Here is an 18,371-nt window from a genome sequence, read left to right on the forward strand (position 1 = left end):
GCTGTGTAGATATTAGCATGCTAACACGCTCAGCTAAGATGGTGAACATATTTAACATACCTGCTGAATATCACCATGCTAGCATTGTCATTGGGACCCCCTCGAAAACGAGATGCTGCATCTCAAGGGGCTATCCTAAATAAATTGAAATTGAAATTGTGAGCATGTTAGCATTTAGCTCAAAGCACCACTGTGACAAAGCATGGTCGCTAACATGGCTGTAGACTCTTGTTTTTAATTAATCCCCAGTGTGACCATGTGTCAGACCTGCAGCCTCAGCTCTGTGCTCATTTCAGTACAGCGCACTTTATATAGCTGATGTATTTTTATGTATCAGCCGAAGTCGAGCAGTAAGTCATTGTTAAAGTGAACAACAGTTGAGGCCTTCTTTTTGTCAGTAAGGAGTCACTGTACTGCAGTCACATGTCAACATGTCCACTTGATCATGGAGCGGGCCCTCAGGCATGGCCCGGATGGGGCTTCATTCTGAACACTGCTGGTTCCTCCAGCTGGGCCCACAGCCTCGACAGCATCACACACTCTGCCCCACCTGTGACAATAAACAGCTTTATTACCTCCTCCCGTCCGCTGACGCCATTTAATGCTTTCACTGGGATCATCCTGGGGACACATCCACCCCGACATGTACTGCTCTCCATGCATTTACTTAAAGCTGACCTGGTACAGACACTGTCATACATTTTAGTCCATGTGGAGTTTTAGCAGTGTAGTCTGCTTATTGTATGTATATGATGTGAGGGTGAGCTTTTCATTGGTTCATACATTTGATTTATGAATTTTACCTCAATTTGATGCCAGTCTACCAAACACCCTTTGAGCAGAGTCTGAGACCTGTAACTACACTCAAGTCACTACTGCTGCTGAATTAAGTCACATACCTATTTCATTAGTACCACGTTTTCACTCCCCATACTACGACCCACTGATCCCGAGGCCAATCTGACACAGATTTTGTCTTCTTTAATAACTATTAATAAACCATCAAATGCATATTGCTTGAAGTGTGCACACACTGTGATCAGGAATGCGTCTGTTTTGGCTGGTAGAAAATATGCATGACATAAAAGTCTTTTATTAAATATATCACATTTCCCTCTAATATAATTTTTTTTATACCTCTGTGAAAAAGTCAACAAATTTCTCTTACAAACAACTGGACTTATTCAAGTTTCTAATCAAAAACTACATTTTACAAGATTACATGTGAACACATCATGGTTGTACATACCAGCTCCCATAGCAGCTCTTTTCCCTGCTCCTATGGCAGCTCAACTCCTCTTCTCAATACTGATGTATAAAGAGAGCTCTGTAGCTGTTTTTGTCTCATGTGTGATGAAGAATGGATGAGGAGAGACTCAAGAAATATTAATACATTTAATAATAATACATTTTATTTGTAAGCGCTTTTAACAAATGCTCAAAGACACTTTACAGTTTTTAAAAAATCATAAAATAGAGCTAAGTCAGAATAAAAACAGCAATAAAACAGTATAAAACACACAAACGTATACATTAAAAGCTGATTTAAGTGAGTTTTGAGCATGGTCTTGAATGTTGGGAGGTGTGTGCAGATACGGATGGGTTTGGGGAGTGAGTTCCAGAGGGAGGGGCAGCGATGGAGAAGGCCCTGTCCCTCCAGGTTCGGTGCTTGGTCCATGCAGGTAGTGAGAGGAGGCAGAGGTTGTGGGTGGCTCTGGGGTCAATGATGATTATGTCTGATTTGTCACTGTTCAGTTGGAGATAGTTTGTTTGCATTCATGATTTTATTTCAGTGGGACAGTTGGTGAGTGTGGAGTGGGTGGTGTTGGTGATGGCTTTGGTGGAGATGTACAGTTGGATGTCGTCGGCGTAGCAGTGGAACTGGAGGCCGTGATATTTAGAGCTAAATGACCCACAATCCCATCATTTTAAAGACACTGGCCCAAAAGATATTGCCTGGTGAGGCATAGCTCTGGAGAACAGAAGTCCCCATTTACCAATCCACGCCAACTTCTTCAACCCTCCAACCCAATTTGGAAGGACCCCCCACCCACGGGAACTGCCCATTGGTCCGACATCCCATTGTTCCGACCATATTAAACCCATTGTTCCGAAGTCTGTTCTGAAATCATCATGATGCCCTGTGGTTAAGGTCTGGTTAGGTTTAGGCACAAAAACCACTTGGTTAGGGTCAGGAAAAGATCATGGTGTGGGTTAAAATGAAAAAGAAAGTGGTAAACACATAAGCCGTGAGCCTGCTTTGCCTCAAGCCTTTCCCAGCTGACCCAGAGCCGGTCGCGGTGCACCATCAAGGTAGAAATACACCCGCCGGGAGCCGTTCAGCACCGCCGACCGTCGGACTAATGGGATGTTGGACCAGTGACATGGACCCCCACCTACTGACTTTGATGCCCTGTCTGCCTGGGTGACTGAATGGGAATCTAAAGACATCCCAAACAAACATCTAGTGTCAGACCCAACTCAACCAGTCCCTGGCACCAACCTCCCACGGAGACAGTGGTCCACCTTGAACAGATGAAGGACTGGTCAAGGTCCCTGCTTGGCCAGCCTTCACAGATGGGGGAGCAGCCTGAGCCCACTGTGAGCTTTTGGAGAGGAGCAAACCATGGAGCATATTACTGAAGCCTGCCCTCTCCAAAGACTAAAGGAGGTCTAGTCTCCCTCCACAGTATAGATCAAGAGGCTACTACTTGGCTTGAGAAATTTGCATTCACTAAATAAATAAATAAGGGGCTCTACACATGATTTTAAGCTAATGCAAAGATGGAGGAAGTTCAGACTCTAAGTGGTCATCTGTTGACGAGCTGCAGTGCGACGCATCTGGTTTGTGCAAGGGGCCGCACATGACGCATAGTGCTGTGGCAGTGCCGGTTTGTTTTCAGTATAACTCAATGCAACCTCTGTGAGAGGTTAGTTGCGGCTACAGACTGCTAACAGCTAACATTAATTACGTCTCCTCCCACCAATGTCAACGTAGATTTGTTGTTCACTGAGTCACTGGAGCAGTGGAGCAAAAGGAAAGGCCGCTTCTTGAACTGGTTTGTTAGCGGTTGATTGGTGTGAGGCGATCAAAAACAAAATTACCTGAAGCAGACATCCCTAATTCAGTTCCAAACTTCACCATCTTGATTATGTAAGATGCAGTGAGTGTTCAGCATACATCAGGTCCTCCATACGTGCACTCACACAGCCTCCTGTGCTCAGTACAGTAGCTCCGAACTCCATCTACCTTTTGAGTTCATTGAGAAGTAAATGAATGGTGAGACAGATTAATTGATCTCAGATGTGTGAATGGTTCCAGTCCTGGTGAGAAAGTTAGTTCTTGCTCTCTGTTTTACAGCCTCTGGCTCATTCGTACATTTATATATTTGTGTTTTTTTTTTTTTTTTTTTTTTTTTTTTGTGGGACCATGTTCTGCCCAGTCCTCATAACTCCTTTAAGTCACACAGACTCATTAAAGTGATTGATTGGCTGCTCGGGGCTTCGCTTTTTCCACACTTTATTTACCTGTTTTGGAGCGTGTTCAGCTTTGCACCAGCGGTCGGTAACACGATCTCTCTTTTTTTTCCGTGGAAGAATTTATACGACATATGTCACTGTGTACTGTAGCTGGAGTTACATGTTCTGATTGCCCACCGGCTTTTTTCCGGGGCAGTGTAAAAGACAGCTCTGTAGGTTAAGGAGTGTTAAAGAGCCACACACATGGTTTTCCTAAGCTGTAAATTTTATGGATAATTTCTGATGTGGTTACAGATTTATACCCCCCCAACTAAGCGCAGCAGCTGCAGGTAATTACTCACTCAGCCGCCTGACTCTACCTCTGCTCGTTCACTCTCTGTGTCTCTTCGTCTCTCTTTGACTCCACTGTGGCCTTTGATTCATTCACATATGTGCTGAGATGAGTGACACACATTTATCTGCTGACGTGAAGGTACTGAGACACCAGAGCAGATGTTAACACATTTCAGTGAGCAAACTTTGATTGGTGGTGAGAGTACTGTACCTTTACCTCAGCACAATTTTAAGGTCTCAGTACTTAAAGGAACATTTCACCCCAAAATCAAAAATACATATTTCTCCTCTTACCTGTAGAGCAGTTTTTCATTGTAGATAGTTTTGGTGTGAGTTGCTGAAAGATATCAGCTGTAGAGATTTCTGCCTTCTCTCTAATGTAATGGAAATCATGACCCGGTTACTGAAGCTAATCCACAGATCTTGTTGTGAGCAGTTTCATGTAGGAACTATTTTATTTCTACTGAACTACAGCTGCAAGCCGTATCACTGCACAGAAGGAAGCGTGCATCTAGTGCTAGCTCTTAGCACCACTGAGCTAGCTAACGTTACAGCTCAGCTTAGGAGGACGGAGGAGGATTAATGTTTACATCTTTTGCTGTCAGGAGTATGAGCCTCTCGTCAGTTGCGCACTTCCGTCTGTGCAGTGATACAGTTGGCAGGTGTAGTTTGGTCGCCATCTAGTTCCTCGATATTGAGGAGAAGGCAGACATCTCTACAGCTTATATCTTCAACACTCTGCAACTCACACCAGAACAGTATACACCAGCTGTGTGATTTTCTCCATGATAGTAATTTATTTGAGGAATTTCAGTCAGGATTTAGAGTGCATCATAGCACTGAGACAGCACTAGTTAAAATTACAAATGACCTTCTGATTGTTTCAGACAAAGGACTCGTCTCTGTACTTGTTTTATTAGATCTTAGTGCAGTGTTTGACACAATTGACCATCAAATTCTGCTGCAGAGACTGGATCACTTAACTGGCCTAAAAGGTTCTGCACTAAGCTGGTTTAAATCTTATTTATCTGATCGTTTTCAGTTTGTTGACATTCATAATGAATCATCCTTACGTACCAAAGTTTGTTTTGGAGTTCCGCAAGGTTCTGTGCTCGGACCAATCCTATTTACTCTATATATGCTTCCTTTAGGTAACATCATTAGAAATCACTCTATAAATTTCCATTGTTATGTGGATGATACACAGTTGTATTTATCGATGAAGCCAGAAGAAAGTAATCAATTAACTAAACTCCATAACTGCCTTAAAGACATAAAAACTTGGATGAGCACCAATTTCCTGATGTTAAATTCAGACAAAACTGAAGTTATTGTTCTTGGCCCCAAACAACTCAGAGACTCTTTATCTGATGACATAGTTTCTCTAGATGGCATTGCTCTGGCCTCTAGCACTACCGTAAGAAACCTCGGAGTAACATTTGATCAAGATTTGTCTTTTAATTCTCATTTAAAACAAACCTCACGGACTGCATTTTTTCATCTGCGTAATATTGCGAAAATTAGGCCTATCCTGACCCGAAAAGATGCAGAAAAATTGGTCCACGCTTTTGTTACCTCTAGGCTGGATTATTGTAACTCTCTATTATCAGGTAGCTCTAGTAAGTCCTTAAAAACTCTCCAGCTAATTCAGAATGCAGCAGCACGTGTACTAACAGGAACTAAGAAACAAGATCATATTTCTCCTGTTTTAGCTTCTCTGCACTGGCTCCCTGTAAAATCCAGAATTGAATTTAAAATTCTACTGTTAACTTATAAAGCTCTAAAAAAGAATGATACAAGGGCTTTGGAGGCAGAACTCAACATCAACAATGGATCACTGGCTGCCATTTTGAGAAAGTGGCAACCAATTCTTGGCCTTTTAAGATAAAAAACAGGGACAGCAAATGGATATATTTTAGTATTTATTAAATTAGTGATATTTCAATATTGCTGTTACAGTCAACACCAGGAACCAGGAACCAGGACCCAGACAATGCTGCACAGGCATCTACTGATGTATTGTTTACCAGGAAATTAAGGTGGACACGTTAACGAATAACACTTCAGATTCATATTCTGTAACATATCAGACAAAGCAAAAAAACTTAGTTTGGTTACTGCAATAAATCTTTATGGGTGCTCTCACACCTGCCTCATTTGGTTCAGTTCAATCAAACTTGTTTGTGGTGAGAAGGTGTCCCGACCTGGATGTGAGGGAACTGCAGTCACATGACACATTGTTTGGGTTAAACATGAGCATGTTACAGTCCTGGAGGATTATTAATGTGCACCTCCTCCTGTACTGCCTTAATATGCACATTCAGCACATCCAATGCATCAAAACATTGTTTTCTAGTTGGAGCCGCGCCTCGTTTTCAAACTGTATGCTTTGACTAAAATGAACAATGACAGCAATATAGTCCACGATGAGCAGCGCTAAAATCAACCTGCGTAGTTGTCCCTCCATTGTGACATTAGAAAGTGTCACATTTATCTTGCAAGTGTACTCTTCTTCAACGTTTGCTTTACTTCCTGGATTTTTCCCACATGGAAATTCTGACCAATCAAGAGCAGCTTTCTCACACAAGGCATTTGATCTGGTCCTCTTGTAAATGCTGCTGTGAGAACACCAACCAACTCTAGGCAATTATACAACTTTGGAACAACATGAGTCCCTGATTCAGACCAGAGGAGACCACTCTAGGGCTGACAGCAGCCTGAAACATTCTTTTATGTCACAATTTAGTCATTAAGCTGACCTATTACTGCATGGTGTCTTAATTACTCAGAATATAAAGTGACTAGAAATGGTAACCATATCTCCAGTTTTGGCTCACAAGACATGATGCCTTGTCGTCAGCCTGGCAACAATTAAACCTGTATCCAGACACGTATAATAAAGTTAGTGATTAATCTAAGTAATACACCTCAACAAGTGTTTCCAGTATGAAGGAGCTGATTTATGTAATGTTATTAATTAATTAACACCCACTGACAGACTGAAGGCTCAGACAGTTTCCAACAATATGTTAATATGAAAAAATATATTTGGTTTCACAAAAAGAATTCAAAGTGCTGTTCCACTTGAAAGGTAAAGGATGTGACTACTTCCTGCAAACTGCCCATGGTCAGGTCACGGCACTCGTCTACTAACCCGTGTCACATCCGTCTCATCAGCCGACAGTTGCGGGCGGATAAATCAGTCAGAACAGGACCTTGGCAGGCCACGGCGTTAGGTGCACTCAGTACACTCTCCCAGGCTGCACTGGGGTGAGGTCCCACCATGCGCTCATGCCCATAACTCAACTGCAGCCAAACCAACTCATTAGTGAAACAATCCTCACCACGCACTGGTGTGTGTGTCTGTGTGTGTGTGTGTGTGTGTGTCTGAATGAGCAAATGAGAGAGTAAAGGGTGAGATTTCATGTTGTTCTGGAAGATTTGTCATCACAAGCTCAGAATGCATTATATTGTTACCATATCTCTCGTATTCCAACTACCTGTAACATTTTCCGATTTGCTAATATTTTCCATGATATTTTCCCACATTCGCTCAATCACTCCCAACACATTATCCACACATTATCCAGTCTTTGCTTGCACAATATTTATTCATGTTACACAATATTCCAAATGAGTGCCCCTATTTAATGTGCTTATTAACCTTTATAAAAACAGACATGTTCCGAATGTGTGTGTAGAAGCAACACCTCAAAGCCGACTGTGAAGACTTTAATGAGGAGCGCTAGCTGCTCACTGAGCTCTTTGGCAAACGCGCTTTAGTAATCCATTTATACACACTTTGCCTCTCTGACGGAGCTCGTCGTTAAATCATTAAAACGTGTGGATGTTGCAGCTTCGGCGCTGTGTGACAAAGTGCTCGTTAACATCCACAGGTTTTCGTCCTGAACGCCCTCGGATTAATGTACTGAATCACATGATATGAATGTTTTCAGCTGGGGAGTAAATACAGCTTTACAATAATATGTTAGTTCACCAGTGGTGAGCAGATCTTTTACTTAAGTAGAAATACTTTGTCACAAAGACAAGTTTGACATTCCAAATTTGTACTCAAGTAACATACTCAAAGCAGTAAAAGTAAAGGTGTATGTGGTGCAATATGGCCAGTTCCAGAGTAGGTTCGAGCCCCTCCACGTACGTTCATTGTGAGCCTAAAAAGTAACAATTCTGATTTGACAACAGTGCAGATTGATTTTACAAACCAGGGTCGGATATTAACTTTTTTATCCACGTGCCACTGTGGCAGGTGGATTCCAAGATCTAGCAACCACTCAGTAGATTACCATTGTTTTTTTGGCTGGTGAGTGAAGCAAATCTAGCAGCCATTTGCATAAATAACCAGCATTTTGGCTGGTGGCTGGTGCTAATATCCAACCCTGGTATAAACATTTAGGCCCCTCAGAGCTGATGAACGGAGTGTCAGCCACAGAAATGAAGAATGGGTTTATTCTGTTAAGCTCTTTGTACTTGATTTACTAAAAGAAAAACAGGCTATTTAATCACACCATTTACCACCTAGTGAAAGTAAATTAAGTCTAAAATTAAGTCTTAAATCTACCTGCTTTAGTAAATCAGGGGGTGAGTTTGGCTAAAGGAACGAAAGGTAAGGAAAGGCCAGATGAGGTTCCTTGAGATTTAGCCCTTCACATTGAAGCATGGGATCAGATGATTTGAGCTCACTGAAGTAATTTAACTTTCGGCCGGTGTTCACCTCTTACAGATACGGCTGTGCCTCAAGTTTCCAACAGATCATTGCTTACTAAGTAGGGTTGTGATTGTTTGGAAACATGGCATCAGAATCCAGGGTTCCCCCTCAAGCTCGGGTCCTCTACTAGAAGCCTGGGAGGTTGAGGGTTCTGCACAGTATCTTAACTGTTCCTAGGACTGCACTCTTCTGGACGGAGATCTCAGATGTTGTACCTGGAATCTGCTGGAGCCACTCTCCCAGTTTGGGAGTCATAGCCCCCAGTAACCCCATTACCACTGGCACCATTGTTGCCTTTACTCCCCACATCTTTTTGTGTTCCTTCTTCCTGATGATGCTGTTGCTCGGGATTGCTCCTTCTATCACCACTGCTGTCTTGAATCAACACAATGTCCGGTTGATTTGTCAGTCTTGATCTGAAAGTCTCACAGGATCATAGCTTTGTCATTCTCCACCACCTAAGGAGGTGTCTTCCATTCTGACCCTGAGACTTCCAGCCCATACTCAGTGCAGATGTCCCTTGACACTGGCGTCCCCGCCTGGGGTCTTGTCTGCTGTGGTAGACCCCTGCTTCTACTGATCTCTTACTAAGTACCTGTTACTGCTTCTGTGCTGTCTTTCAGTCCAGCCTTTTTCAGCCACTGGTAGGATTTCTTGATGTCGGCCACTTCTTCAGTCTGTCGGTGGACCATGTCGTGCAGGGGCTTGTCCTAGCATGGTGGTTCATCCTCCTCTTCTGCATCCTTGGGTTTCTGCTGCCTGAGGAATTCACTCATAACCCAGCAGTTCATCTTTTGGGGCCATCTTGACAAAGAAGTACAAATTTTAAAAAGCATTCATGGTGTTTGTCAGTTTTATATAGTTTATTTCTATAATAGCACCACATTTGGCAAAGAGCGCATTGTGACTTGTTTAGGACTTGAAACTCAAAGTTCAGTTTGGGACTTGTCTTGGAACTGTCTTGACTTGGGACTTCAATGCAAAGACTGCAAAACAATGACTTGGTCCCACTGTAGCTTAGAACTATCAGATATCCCAAAACCTTAATATCTGAGACGTACAACAGATGTGAGAGCCTCAAGGTCAAAGAACTGAGCTTTACAGACCATCGACACTGGTACCGTAATACCTGATACGTAGGTCCGCTGGTCACGTGAAAGGATGATCCAGATTTCATCCATAAGATTTCAGCCCCTTGTTTCCATGAGCTCCAGTTCGACACCTTATCTTTAGATAGAACGCCCTTACAGCCTTACTTCTGGAAAAAAAACATTTTATTATCTCCAGTTCCTTTTTTAGCTTTATGGGATGTGAGGTACGGAACAGTCAGGACCTCACTTTGAATGTCTTCCAGTTCTTCTCTTATTATTTTGAAGCTATAAAGGCAATAAGCAGAGTGAAATCAAGTCGTAACAAGGGTACAGTTCACTTCTCCTGTCCTGTCTACGTGAAGAATTTACTGCTACGACTTTGAACTAACAACCAAATAGTAAATCTTTCCCACCAGAACAAAGCTGAGGAACGCTGCAGGCAAGAAGCAAAGTGTTCATCTCATTATAAAGAGCTTATTAGGTTGTGTTTCTTGTTAGGCCGCAGACACATTACTGTGTGGAGTATTATTCGTAAGGGTGCATTTTAATTGAATCCTTGCCTTCTGTTGTAGCTTTATATTCAGTGATTATAGATGTTTCAGTTTGTAAATCACTTCAGCTTTCTCTCCTTCCCTCTCGCGCTCACACACACTCGGGGCTGGACTCAATTATTTGGCCCAGTTGGGTTGATTTTGATTGTTGGACAAGCAAATGAGACATGACATGGAAAAACATATCCCTTTTTTATATGAACCTGAAACTGCTTTAAGTGTGAGCTCTGCCTGCCCATTTGACTTGATGTATTCTTTGGGAAATTGATACAACCTTTTTATTCTTTTAAAAGTCATCTGAGCTTCCTCTCCCTCCCCCTCTTTAGTCATTGTTATGTATTTCTTGGCGTCAGCAGAAATACCTTGTTGATATAGTCACCAGGCAAATAAAAGCACACCAACAGAATAATGAAATGATTTCTGCTGATGGTTACAGTCTGCACAGGCCACTTTCATTGATCTGCTGGGATACTGTGAGAGTCACTCACCATGTAACACATTCAAAAGAATTTACAGCTGTCTGTGTGTGCGCACATTTTACAATTTCATATGGCGTAGGTTTGTATGTGTAATATATTCTATTATTAGAGAGTTTAGAGAAGAGTACCAGCTGCGTTGGAGGGATATTGGTGGTGAAAAGTGCACTCTGGGTTGTTCTGGGTCTCCTCATCAGCCAATCCAAACACCAGTCAGATGCCGGGACACTTTTAGATTCAGTTTATACAGTCTGCATGACAGCTGACGGCTCAGTTTGGTCAAACAGAGCCCCGACTTCCTCTGCTGTCCTGTTAAGCTGCTACAAGTGCTGTACTTGAACATGAATGTATCCTCCAGCTAATTGTGATAATGAAACCAATTCCAGTTAACAGGGCTGAACTAACAACAGCAGTGCTGATGCTTCATTCACACCTTGTGGGATGGATGGTAGCCAACTGATTGCCATGGTTACAGCTTGCAGGGGTTTGCAAAACCCAATCAACAGAATAAATGTTGGTATTGTGCATCTCTGCAAACTTCTGTTAGATTTGTACATTATTATGTAGCGGATATGTTGAAACTCCGTTTCAACAATGCTGTGGTTAACGTGTGGTTACGTTTCGGCACAAGAAACACTTGGATATGGTTCGGAAAAGATCATGTTTTTGGATAAGATACCTTATTTTGATGGCACTATCCCCGCTTGAAAAACAGCAACAGGGTCAGAAAAGTTGTGGTTGTGTGGGGCTAAAAACAAGAGAACATTTACCAAATTAGAAATTAATTAAGGTACAGTATCCTTGATTAATCAGCTTGATAAGATCTATATACTGCTCAATTCTGTGTTCATGTGATGTGGTATTGATGGTAGAAATCTTGGATAACAAAACAGTTATTACTGGAGAGTTCTTTGTGTGATAATTGAAAATACTTTGCAGTGACAGTAAAGCACTACCTTGAACCAACACGTTCTCACTCCGACTTCGTTCGTATTGACGTTTGGTCACGTTCAAATACACCGTCCACGGTACCCTGGGTGTGTTGGCTGTTGACATTCTGGGACACCGTTTCAAGCTCTGCCTGTTACATGCATTGTCTTCTTTCAAAATACACTTTACCGTTTTCACAGCGAATAGTCTCTTTCAAAGTAAAAGCACTACGTCGGTACAACACCACGAATTGTCTTTTTTTCCCTCAACAACAAAAACACAGGGATAGGTTTGGGGGAAAAAGAACAGGGTTTGGCTTTAGAATGTTACAGGACGCAAACACCACTCTCTCAGGTGAAAGTGGGTGTTTGCTGGACCCATCCACCACTCCCGCCCGAGTCAGACTTTCGCTGCCTTAACTTTCCTTGTCCCGCTGCGTTTCCCCCTGACGCTGCCAGGCGCTGTTAAACTATAACGGCATCCGGCCGCGTATCATGCCGACGTTAAAGGACGCATTTTTTCGTTGGTATCTGACACTGCCCAAGTGCTTTTCAGGCACTTTTGTATTTTTACATGCCAAGTTGTTGATTACAACTACAGTAATTGTGACGTTAATGTCGGTACAGGTTGGAATTATGTGTTATTGTCATTATGACAAGCAGTATAAGTGTCACATATGTGAGTCATGTATTGCATATGAAGCTTGAAGAGGATTCACAAGCCCCTTTTACACTGCCAGATTTTCGGTGAATGTTGGGCCGTTTTGCCGGCAAGCTGCGAGCGTTTAGACACACAGAGCCGGATTGGCGAGTTGATCTGAGGTGCCCGATTTTCCGCCTCGTAGGGTAGACATATTGGTGGAACCCTTTTTGGTTTAAAAAGAACGAGGTGAAGGACTGACCAGCTGCGGCTTCCCTCCCACGTCACTGTTTACGTCACACGCTGAGCGACACGTTTTGTTACTTGCTCACGCCCCCCATTGCCCCGAAAAAGGCACATTCTGTATAAACAAAAGTAGGTAGGCGGCATTTTGCTGCACTCCCCGATTTTGCTTTTATACTGCCAATGCATCAATTGCATTGATGTGAATGGCAAATCGGAAACTGGTAAATTCTACATAGCCAGAACAAGCTAACTGAGCACAGAGCTAGCATAATGTTGTTACAAGCAGTCCAAGATGAAGTGAAAAAATCTGAACAGAATTAAGATATCAGCAAAAAAGATAAGGAAGAATGACATCAGTCTTGGATCAGCTATCCGTCCAATGACAGTCTAGCCTCTGGAAGCTACGGCCAACATTTCAGGGGTTTTGGTGTAGCCAGCTGATACCTAGATAACAAATGACTGGGCCAAGACTTCTTCTTCCGTATGCCCATCATTGTTTACCGTTCAGTTAGCAACTTGAGATGATAGTTACACAAAGTCATGACGCTCAACACTGTAAACAGATGCTATCTTCATATGAATGCAGATTGATTTAAATAAAGTTAATAACAAGCTAAGTAGACATTAGAAAATAACCACTGGGTTAGAAGACTTCACATCAGCCAATGTGTCCCTGCGTTCTGCAACTTTTGCTCTCCACACAGACTGTTTACCTTTGAGCAACTAATGCCTGTTTAAACATGATCGGCTAATACTGCTAACGCAAACCAGAATGCTTCTGATACCAACATCTTGTCCCGTTGTCCACAGATATCTGTTTATAGAGACTAGAATAACAACAGCAGGGCTAAGCTACAGATGAGCAAAGACATAAAGCATAACGTACCTGGGGCTGAGTTACCTTTCATCCAACATCACATGAAGCATGAAGCTAACATAACAATAGTTGGATCCATCAGCTAACAGAGCCACCAGCAAGCTTAAAATAAGTATAATAAACCATTTCAAGTGTTCAACTTGATACAAATGAATTCCTGTTAATCAAGCAGGAACTTAGGCCATTTGAGTTACTGTAATAATCTTGACCTGCAGATGTGCGTTCACAATTGACCAAAGAAACAATGGTAATGACCTACTGCCAACAAACCCAGACAGTTTCCAGTCAGACAGGCCTGGTGCAGAGTGCTGCCAGTCTCTGAGACCAAATCAAACTGGTAATTATAACAAGAGGTGGTGACCTCAGTCCTTCGATGGATACTCCAAACCATCATGATCTGACCTCGGGACAGTAGATCTCAGACTGAGCTGGGTTCATGTGCAGCTCTGGTCACTACTGGCTTCTTGGCAAGTGTTGCTGAGAAGCTCATAATGTGATGGAAATGTGCCAGCGATCCTGAGAGAGCTGACACAGAGAAAAATAGAGCAGTGAATGTTTTGGTTTACTTTTTACTCACTCAACCTCTCAGAGTCCTTCAGCCTGTTAAATGATGGATTTAATTGATTGATACATTCTAATTTATGATTTCTGGATTTAGAAAAAGTAATTATTTCTTGCTTCCTCCGTCTATCCTTCACTTGATCTGTCAGTCTGCTGAAGAGGCAGAGATGCTGGTGAACAGACTGAAGCAGCTCTTGAGCCTGGGTGCTGTCCAGGCAGAACAAAACTTGTGGTTTTCTATTCGCATGAAGTGGAGCTGGTCCACATTCTGGTGGGTAAAAATAATGAGAGGCTGACCGGGACAGAGTGTGCGGTGAAGATGCTGAGGTGAGGAAGGGAGGAGCGAAGGAAGCAGGAAAGGAGACAGGGAGCGTGGAAAAGGGAGTGGCAGAGAGAGAAGGTCACAGGGTGATGGACGGGCCGCACACTCACCATGACGTAAGGGGTGAAGATGTGCAACGAAACAGAAGCTAAAGGCGTCAGTTTATCCTCTGGAAGAATAAGAATGTGTCTGCAGGATAGATACTGATATGTCACCAAGCACTGAAACAATTAGCAAAATTAATCGACTAGTCGTTTGACCGAAAATCAAACACTAACTGATCATAGCGTTAGTTCAGGCAGGACATGATGTCAAGCTCAGCGCACATCCCAGCTACATCAGCTGATCTCAAACAGCCCAGTCAACTGATGGAGCAGCTGATTGATGAAGGGAGTCAGCTGATAGATCACATGATTCCATTCTATGCAATCAATTGACAAATCTCATTCAGGGCGCCCCTTTAAACTGCTCTGGGCTGCCTACTGTTGCTGCTTCCTCTGCAAGCTGCTCTGCAACCTGCCTCCACCCCAGCTCCTCCTTTTCATGCTGTGTCTGACTCATCAATGTCATTTCTGTTTGTCACTGATGCTGCTCTGTTCTGATCCTGGGGGGTCTTTGCTGCTACTTTCTCTGCCTTACTGTGCGTTCACACCAAACGCGATGGACGCAATGAACGCCACAAGTTTCCATTCAAAATCAATGTAAATGACGCAATGACACGCGGTGTCGCTTCGGGCGACCCGTTTCAGGCAATAAGAGCGACGCGATGAAGCGATGACGCGTCCATTGCCTCATCGCGTGTGTCGCTTGAAGTTGAAAAATTTGAACTTTTCAAGCGACATCGCGTGACGCTGTGCCGCGACATCCAATCAGCGTTCGTTTTCATCAAGAAATTATAAGCAACTAACCGGAGACAGATGGACAGGTGCTCCGCAGCTGGGATGGAGCGCCTGTAGTTGGTGTCCAGGCGGGAGATCCTCGCACCGATACGGGCCAACAGGTCCTCAAACTGGGCCATCGTCAGCCTGAAGTACCGCTGGAAACGACCATCATCCAGACGCAGCTCTTGCAGGAGGTGATGATATTCACCCAGCTGTGTGCATTTCTGGAGGATATTGTAAACCCAGACACGGCGGCGTTTGGGTCTCCGATCCAAATCAGATGTCCACAACAGATAAAGAGCAGCTACGGTAGTTAACTCAGCCATGGTTGACAAGAAAATAGCGGGAGGTGAAGAAAATTGCGGGAGGAGGGTTGCGTCATTGCGATTGAAGCGATGATCAAAAAGGTGACATTTGTGATCAAGCGACACGATACTCACGTTACGGGCGATGACATCGCGTCCATCGCGTTTGGTGTGAACGCACAGTTAGGCTTTCCATGTAGGCACATGGAAGGGCAGGGACGTTTGCTCTGTTTGCCCTAATCTTTCCAGGTTTGCACATGGAAGGGCAGAGAGGTGTGCTCGCTCTGCCTTCAGGCCCTCCGTCTCCTACTGCTTTCTTATCATGTTATCGGTTACTAACAGGGCCAAACTCACACGCATCACCAACCCCACTGCCACCGCTGATAACTGGTCTCCACACACCCAACCTAGAGTTAAACACCATCGCACGTATTGCTACCTCAGTAGAACAGGACGTCACACACCTGCTCAATCACCACCTCAGCCCACAGTCCTCCAGGGGCAGGTACAGAGAGGGCTGGCTTTGGGAAGAGCTTGGGACCAGGTGCACAAAACACCTTAAGTGTTTTTCCGTAAGTATGACACAATTTCGTGTTAGCTGAGAGACTTACACAGTTGCACAGAATTCCCTAAACAGTTTCTGTAGTTCAGGAAAAATGGGAACTAACTTACTGCGTTGAAAGGTAAAGGTTTCCATGGAGACTGTTTGCTTGGACTCATGACGCCGTTTATTGTCTCACAAAGTTGGCGAAGAGAAGACAAGAAAATCTTATTGGTCAGAGGACGAAGAGATTAAACTTCTGGAGGAATACAATCATATAGAGCACAAACTACAAAGTAAATTTGATCCCAAATAACAGAAAACGACTGTCGAAAGAAGCAACGAAAATTAATTCAATCAGAACTATAGTGTAAAATCAAAAGCGTATCCGTTGGGTTCTCCTGGTCGCCGGACACTCTTCTCGGGGTGTGTTAACGTTTTTCATTCATCACCATAAACTCGGTCATGTTGCAGTTAAGACAGAGTCAGAGGTACCCTAAGTGTTTTTTTGGGTTTTTTTTTACCTTGCTTTGGTTGCTAAGGTCTTTTGTGCAACACTCTAGGAATTCCTTAAGTCTAAGACCAAGACAAGGCAAAAACTATAAATACTTAAGTGAACATTTTAAGGAAAACCTTAAGGTGTTTTGTGCAACCAATTTAATTTTGAAGAAACCTTAACTAGGACTTTAAGGAAAAAAACATAAAGGTGTCATCCATGTTGGGGGATGAGCGGGTCATCCGGTTTGATCCAGCCCAGCTCCTCCAGTCCGCATGTCAAAGTATCCTTCGGCAAGATACTGAACCCCAAATTGCTCCCAATGGCTGTTCCATCGGTGTGTGAGTGCGTGTGAATGGTTACTGAGTCACCGTGTACGGCAGCCTCGGCCACCAGTGTGTCAATGTGTGAATGTGACGTAGTGTAAAAAAAGCTCTGCAAGTGGTTTGAAGACTAGAAGTACAGGTGCAGTCCATTCACCACGTTGTCACTGTGTGCTGTGCGTCTGCTGTTGTCTGGTAACGTACAGTACTGGGGAAAGAATCTCCCCTCGGAGACAATAAGGTCCGGTCAACCAGAAAAATAATCAACAGAATAAATGGTGATGAAAATATTTGTCAGTCGCAGACACACACGACATGTTACTTAGTCAGCTGCTGAGATTTCTACCTTACAGAACTATTTGGCTCGTGTTCTGTTTTGGAACAAAACCACTTTTCCCGCTGACATTTCAAGACACCTCGGATCTCCTCTGCCTCCTCCCCCTCGTTCTCAAAAGATATAAACAAATGAAAATAACAGTATTTTTTTTATTTGCATGACAGCGTAGCATCTTTCATTTGTTGACTTTGCTGTTTGTCTTAAGAGATGTGAAGGTCATGAGGTGTTCTGAGGTCATAACTGTCCCTTTAAGAGACGTTATGATACAGCACGAATGATGAATAGATGTAAAGGTGACCTAGATAGGAGGGTCGACAAGCTGAGCGCACCTGGACAATCCAGGCCAATTAATGTGCTGACCTCAGCGTCTGATGTGTAAATGTATCGTACCCCATCGCCGTGCCACAAACTAACAGCCCCGCTCCCCCGCAGAGGAAGGCTGGACTCCGCATAGTTTCCACTCACTCGTTCACTTACACTTACACAAATAATTAAAGGGCATGTTTTTAAGGGGCTCTGGAGTGGTCCTGATGTCTTCTTGCCGGAGCCTGCTGTCTGATCGCAGCTGGGCTCTAATCAGAGGGCCCACCGAGTCAGGTCACTAACTGTTAAAGGAACAAACAGTGCTGACCCCGTTGCGATAGAGGCCACTAGTTTGGATCGGACCCTGTCGAGGGAAAAGGCATTCGATTCCAAGATGTTACGAGCAGGGAAACTTTGTCAGATGCTGTTTCAAGATGATGGGAAAGTAATTTTCTTTGTTTTCATTCAGAATTTTTTTCATTAGTTTGGAATTGTGATCACAGGGCCAACTGTTTACAAACTGCTGTTATGTCTGTGCTGTATAACGTGCAGATGTCACAGCACAGGGAGGATTTGTCTGCTGAGCATTATGGCCTAGTTTAAGAACCAATTATACTGCAGATCACTGACTCCCTCACAAATACCTGCACCCATTGGGAACACATTAGGAAGCAATGTGTTCATTCTTTCCGAACAGGGGTGATGCACTCGTCTGGTATGGGCGGTTGTGTTTGGTGGGCGGCCTCGGCCAAACCCTTTTAGAAGGGGAGAGAAGGAGAGCTCTGCTACTAGTTAGCATACATCTGTAGCTCCGGTGGACAAGAGCCGGACCTCAGAGGCCACAGCGCGGGCAGATAAATGTTGAAAAATGAAATACAGCAGCCACTTACAGAAACACACACGCACGTCCAGGCATGCAGACGTACATCGCAGTGAGGCCAGCGAGCCAGTCG

This window comes from Epinephelus lanceolatus, chromosome 21 (assembly GCF_041903045.1).
Source record: "Epinephelus lanceolatus isolate andai-2023 chromosome 21, ASM4190304v1, whole genome shotgun sequence".
NCBI classification, from domain to species: Eukaryota; Metazoa; Chordata; class Actinopteri; order Perciformes; family Serranidae; genus Epinephelus; species Epinephelus lanceolatus.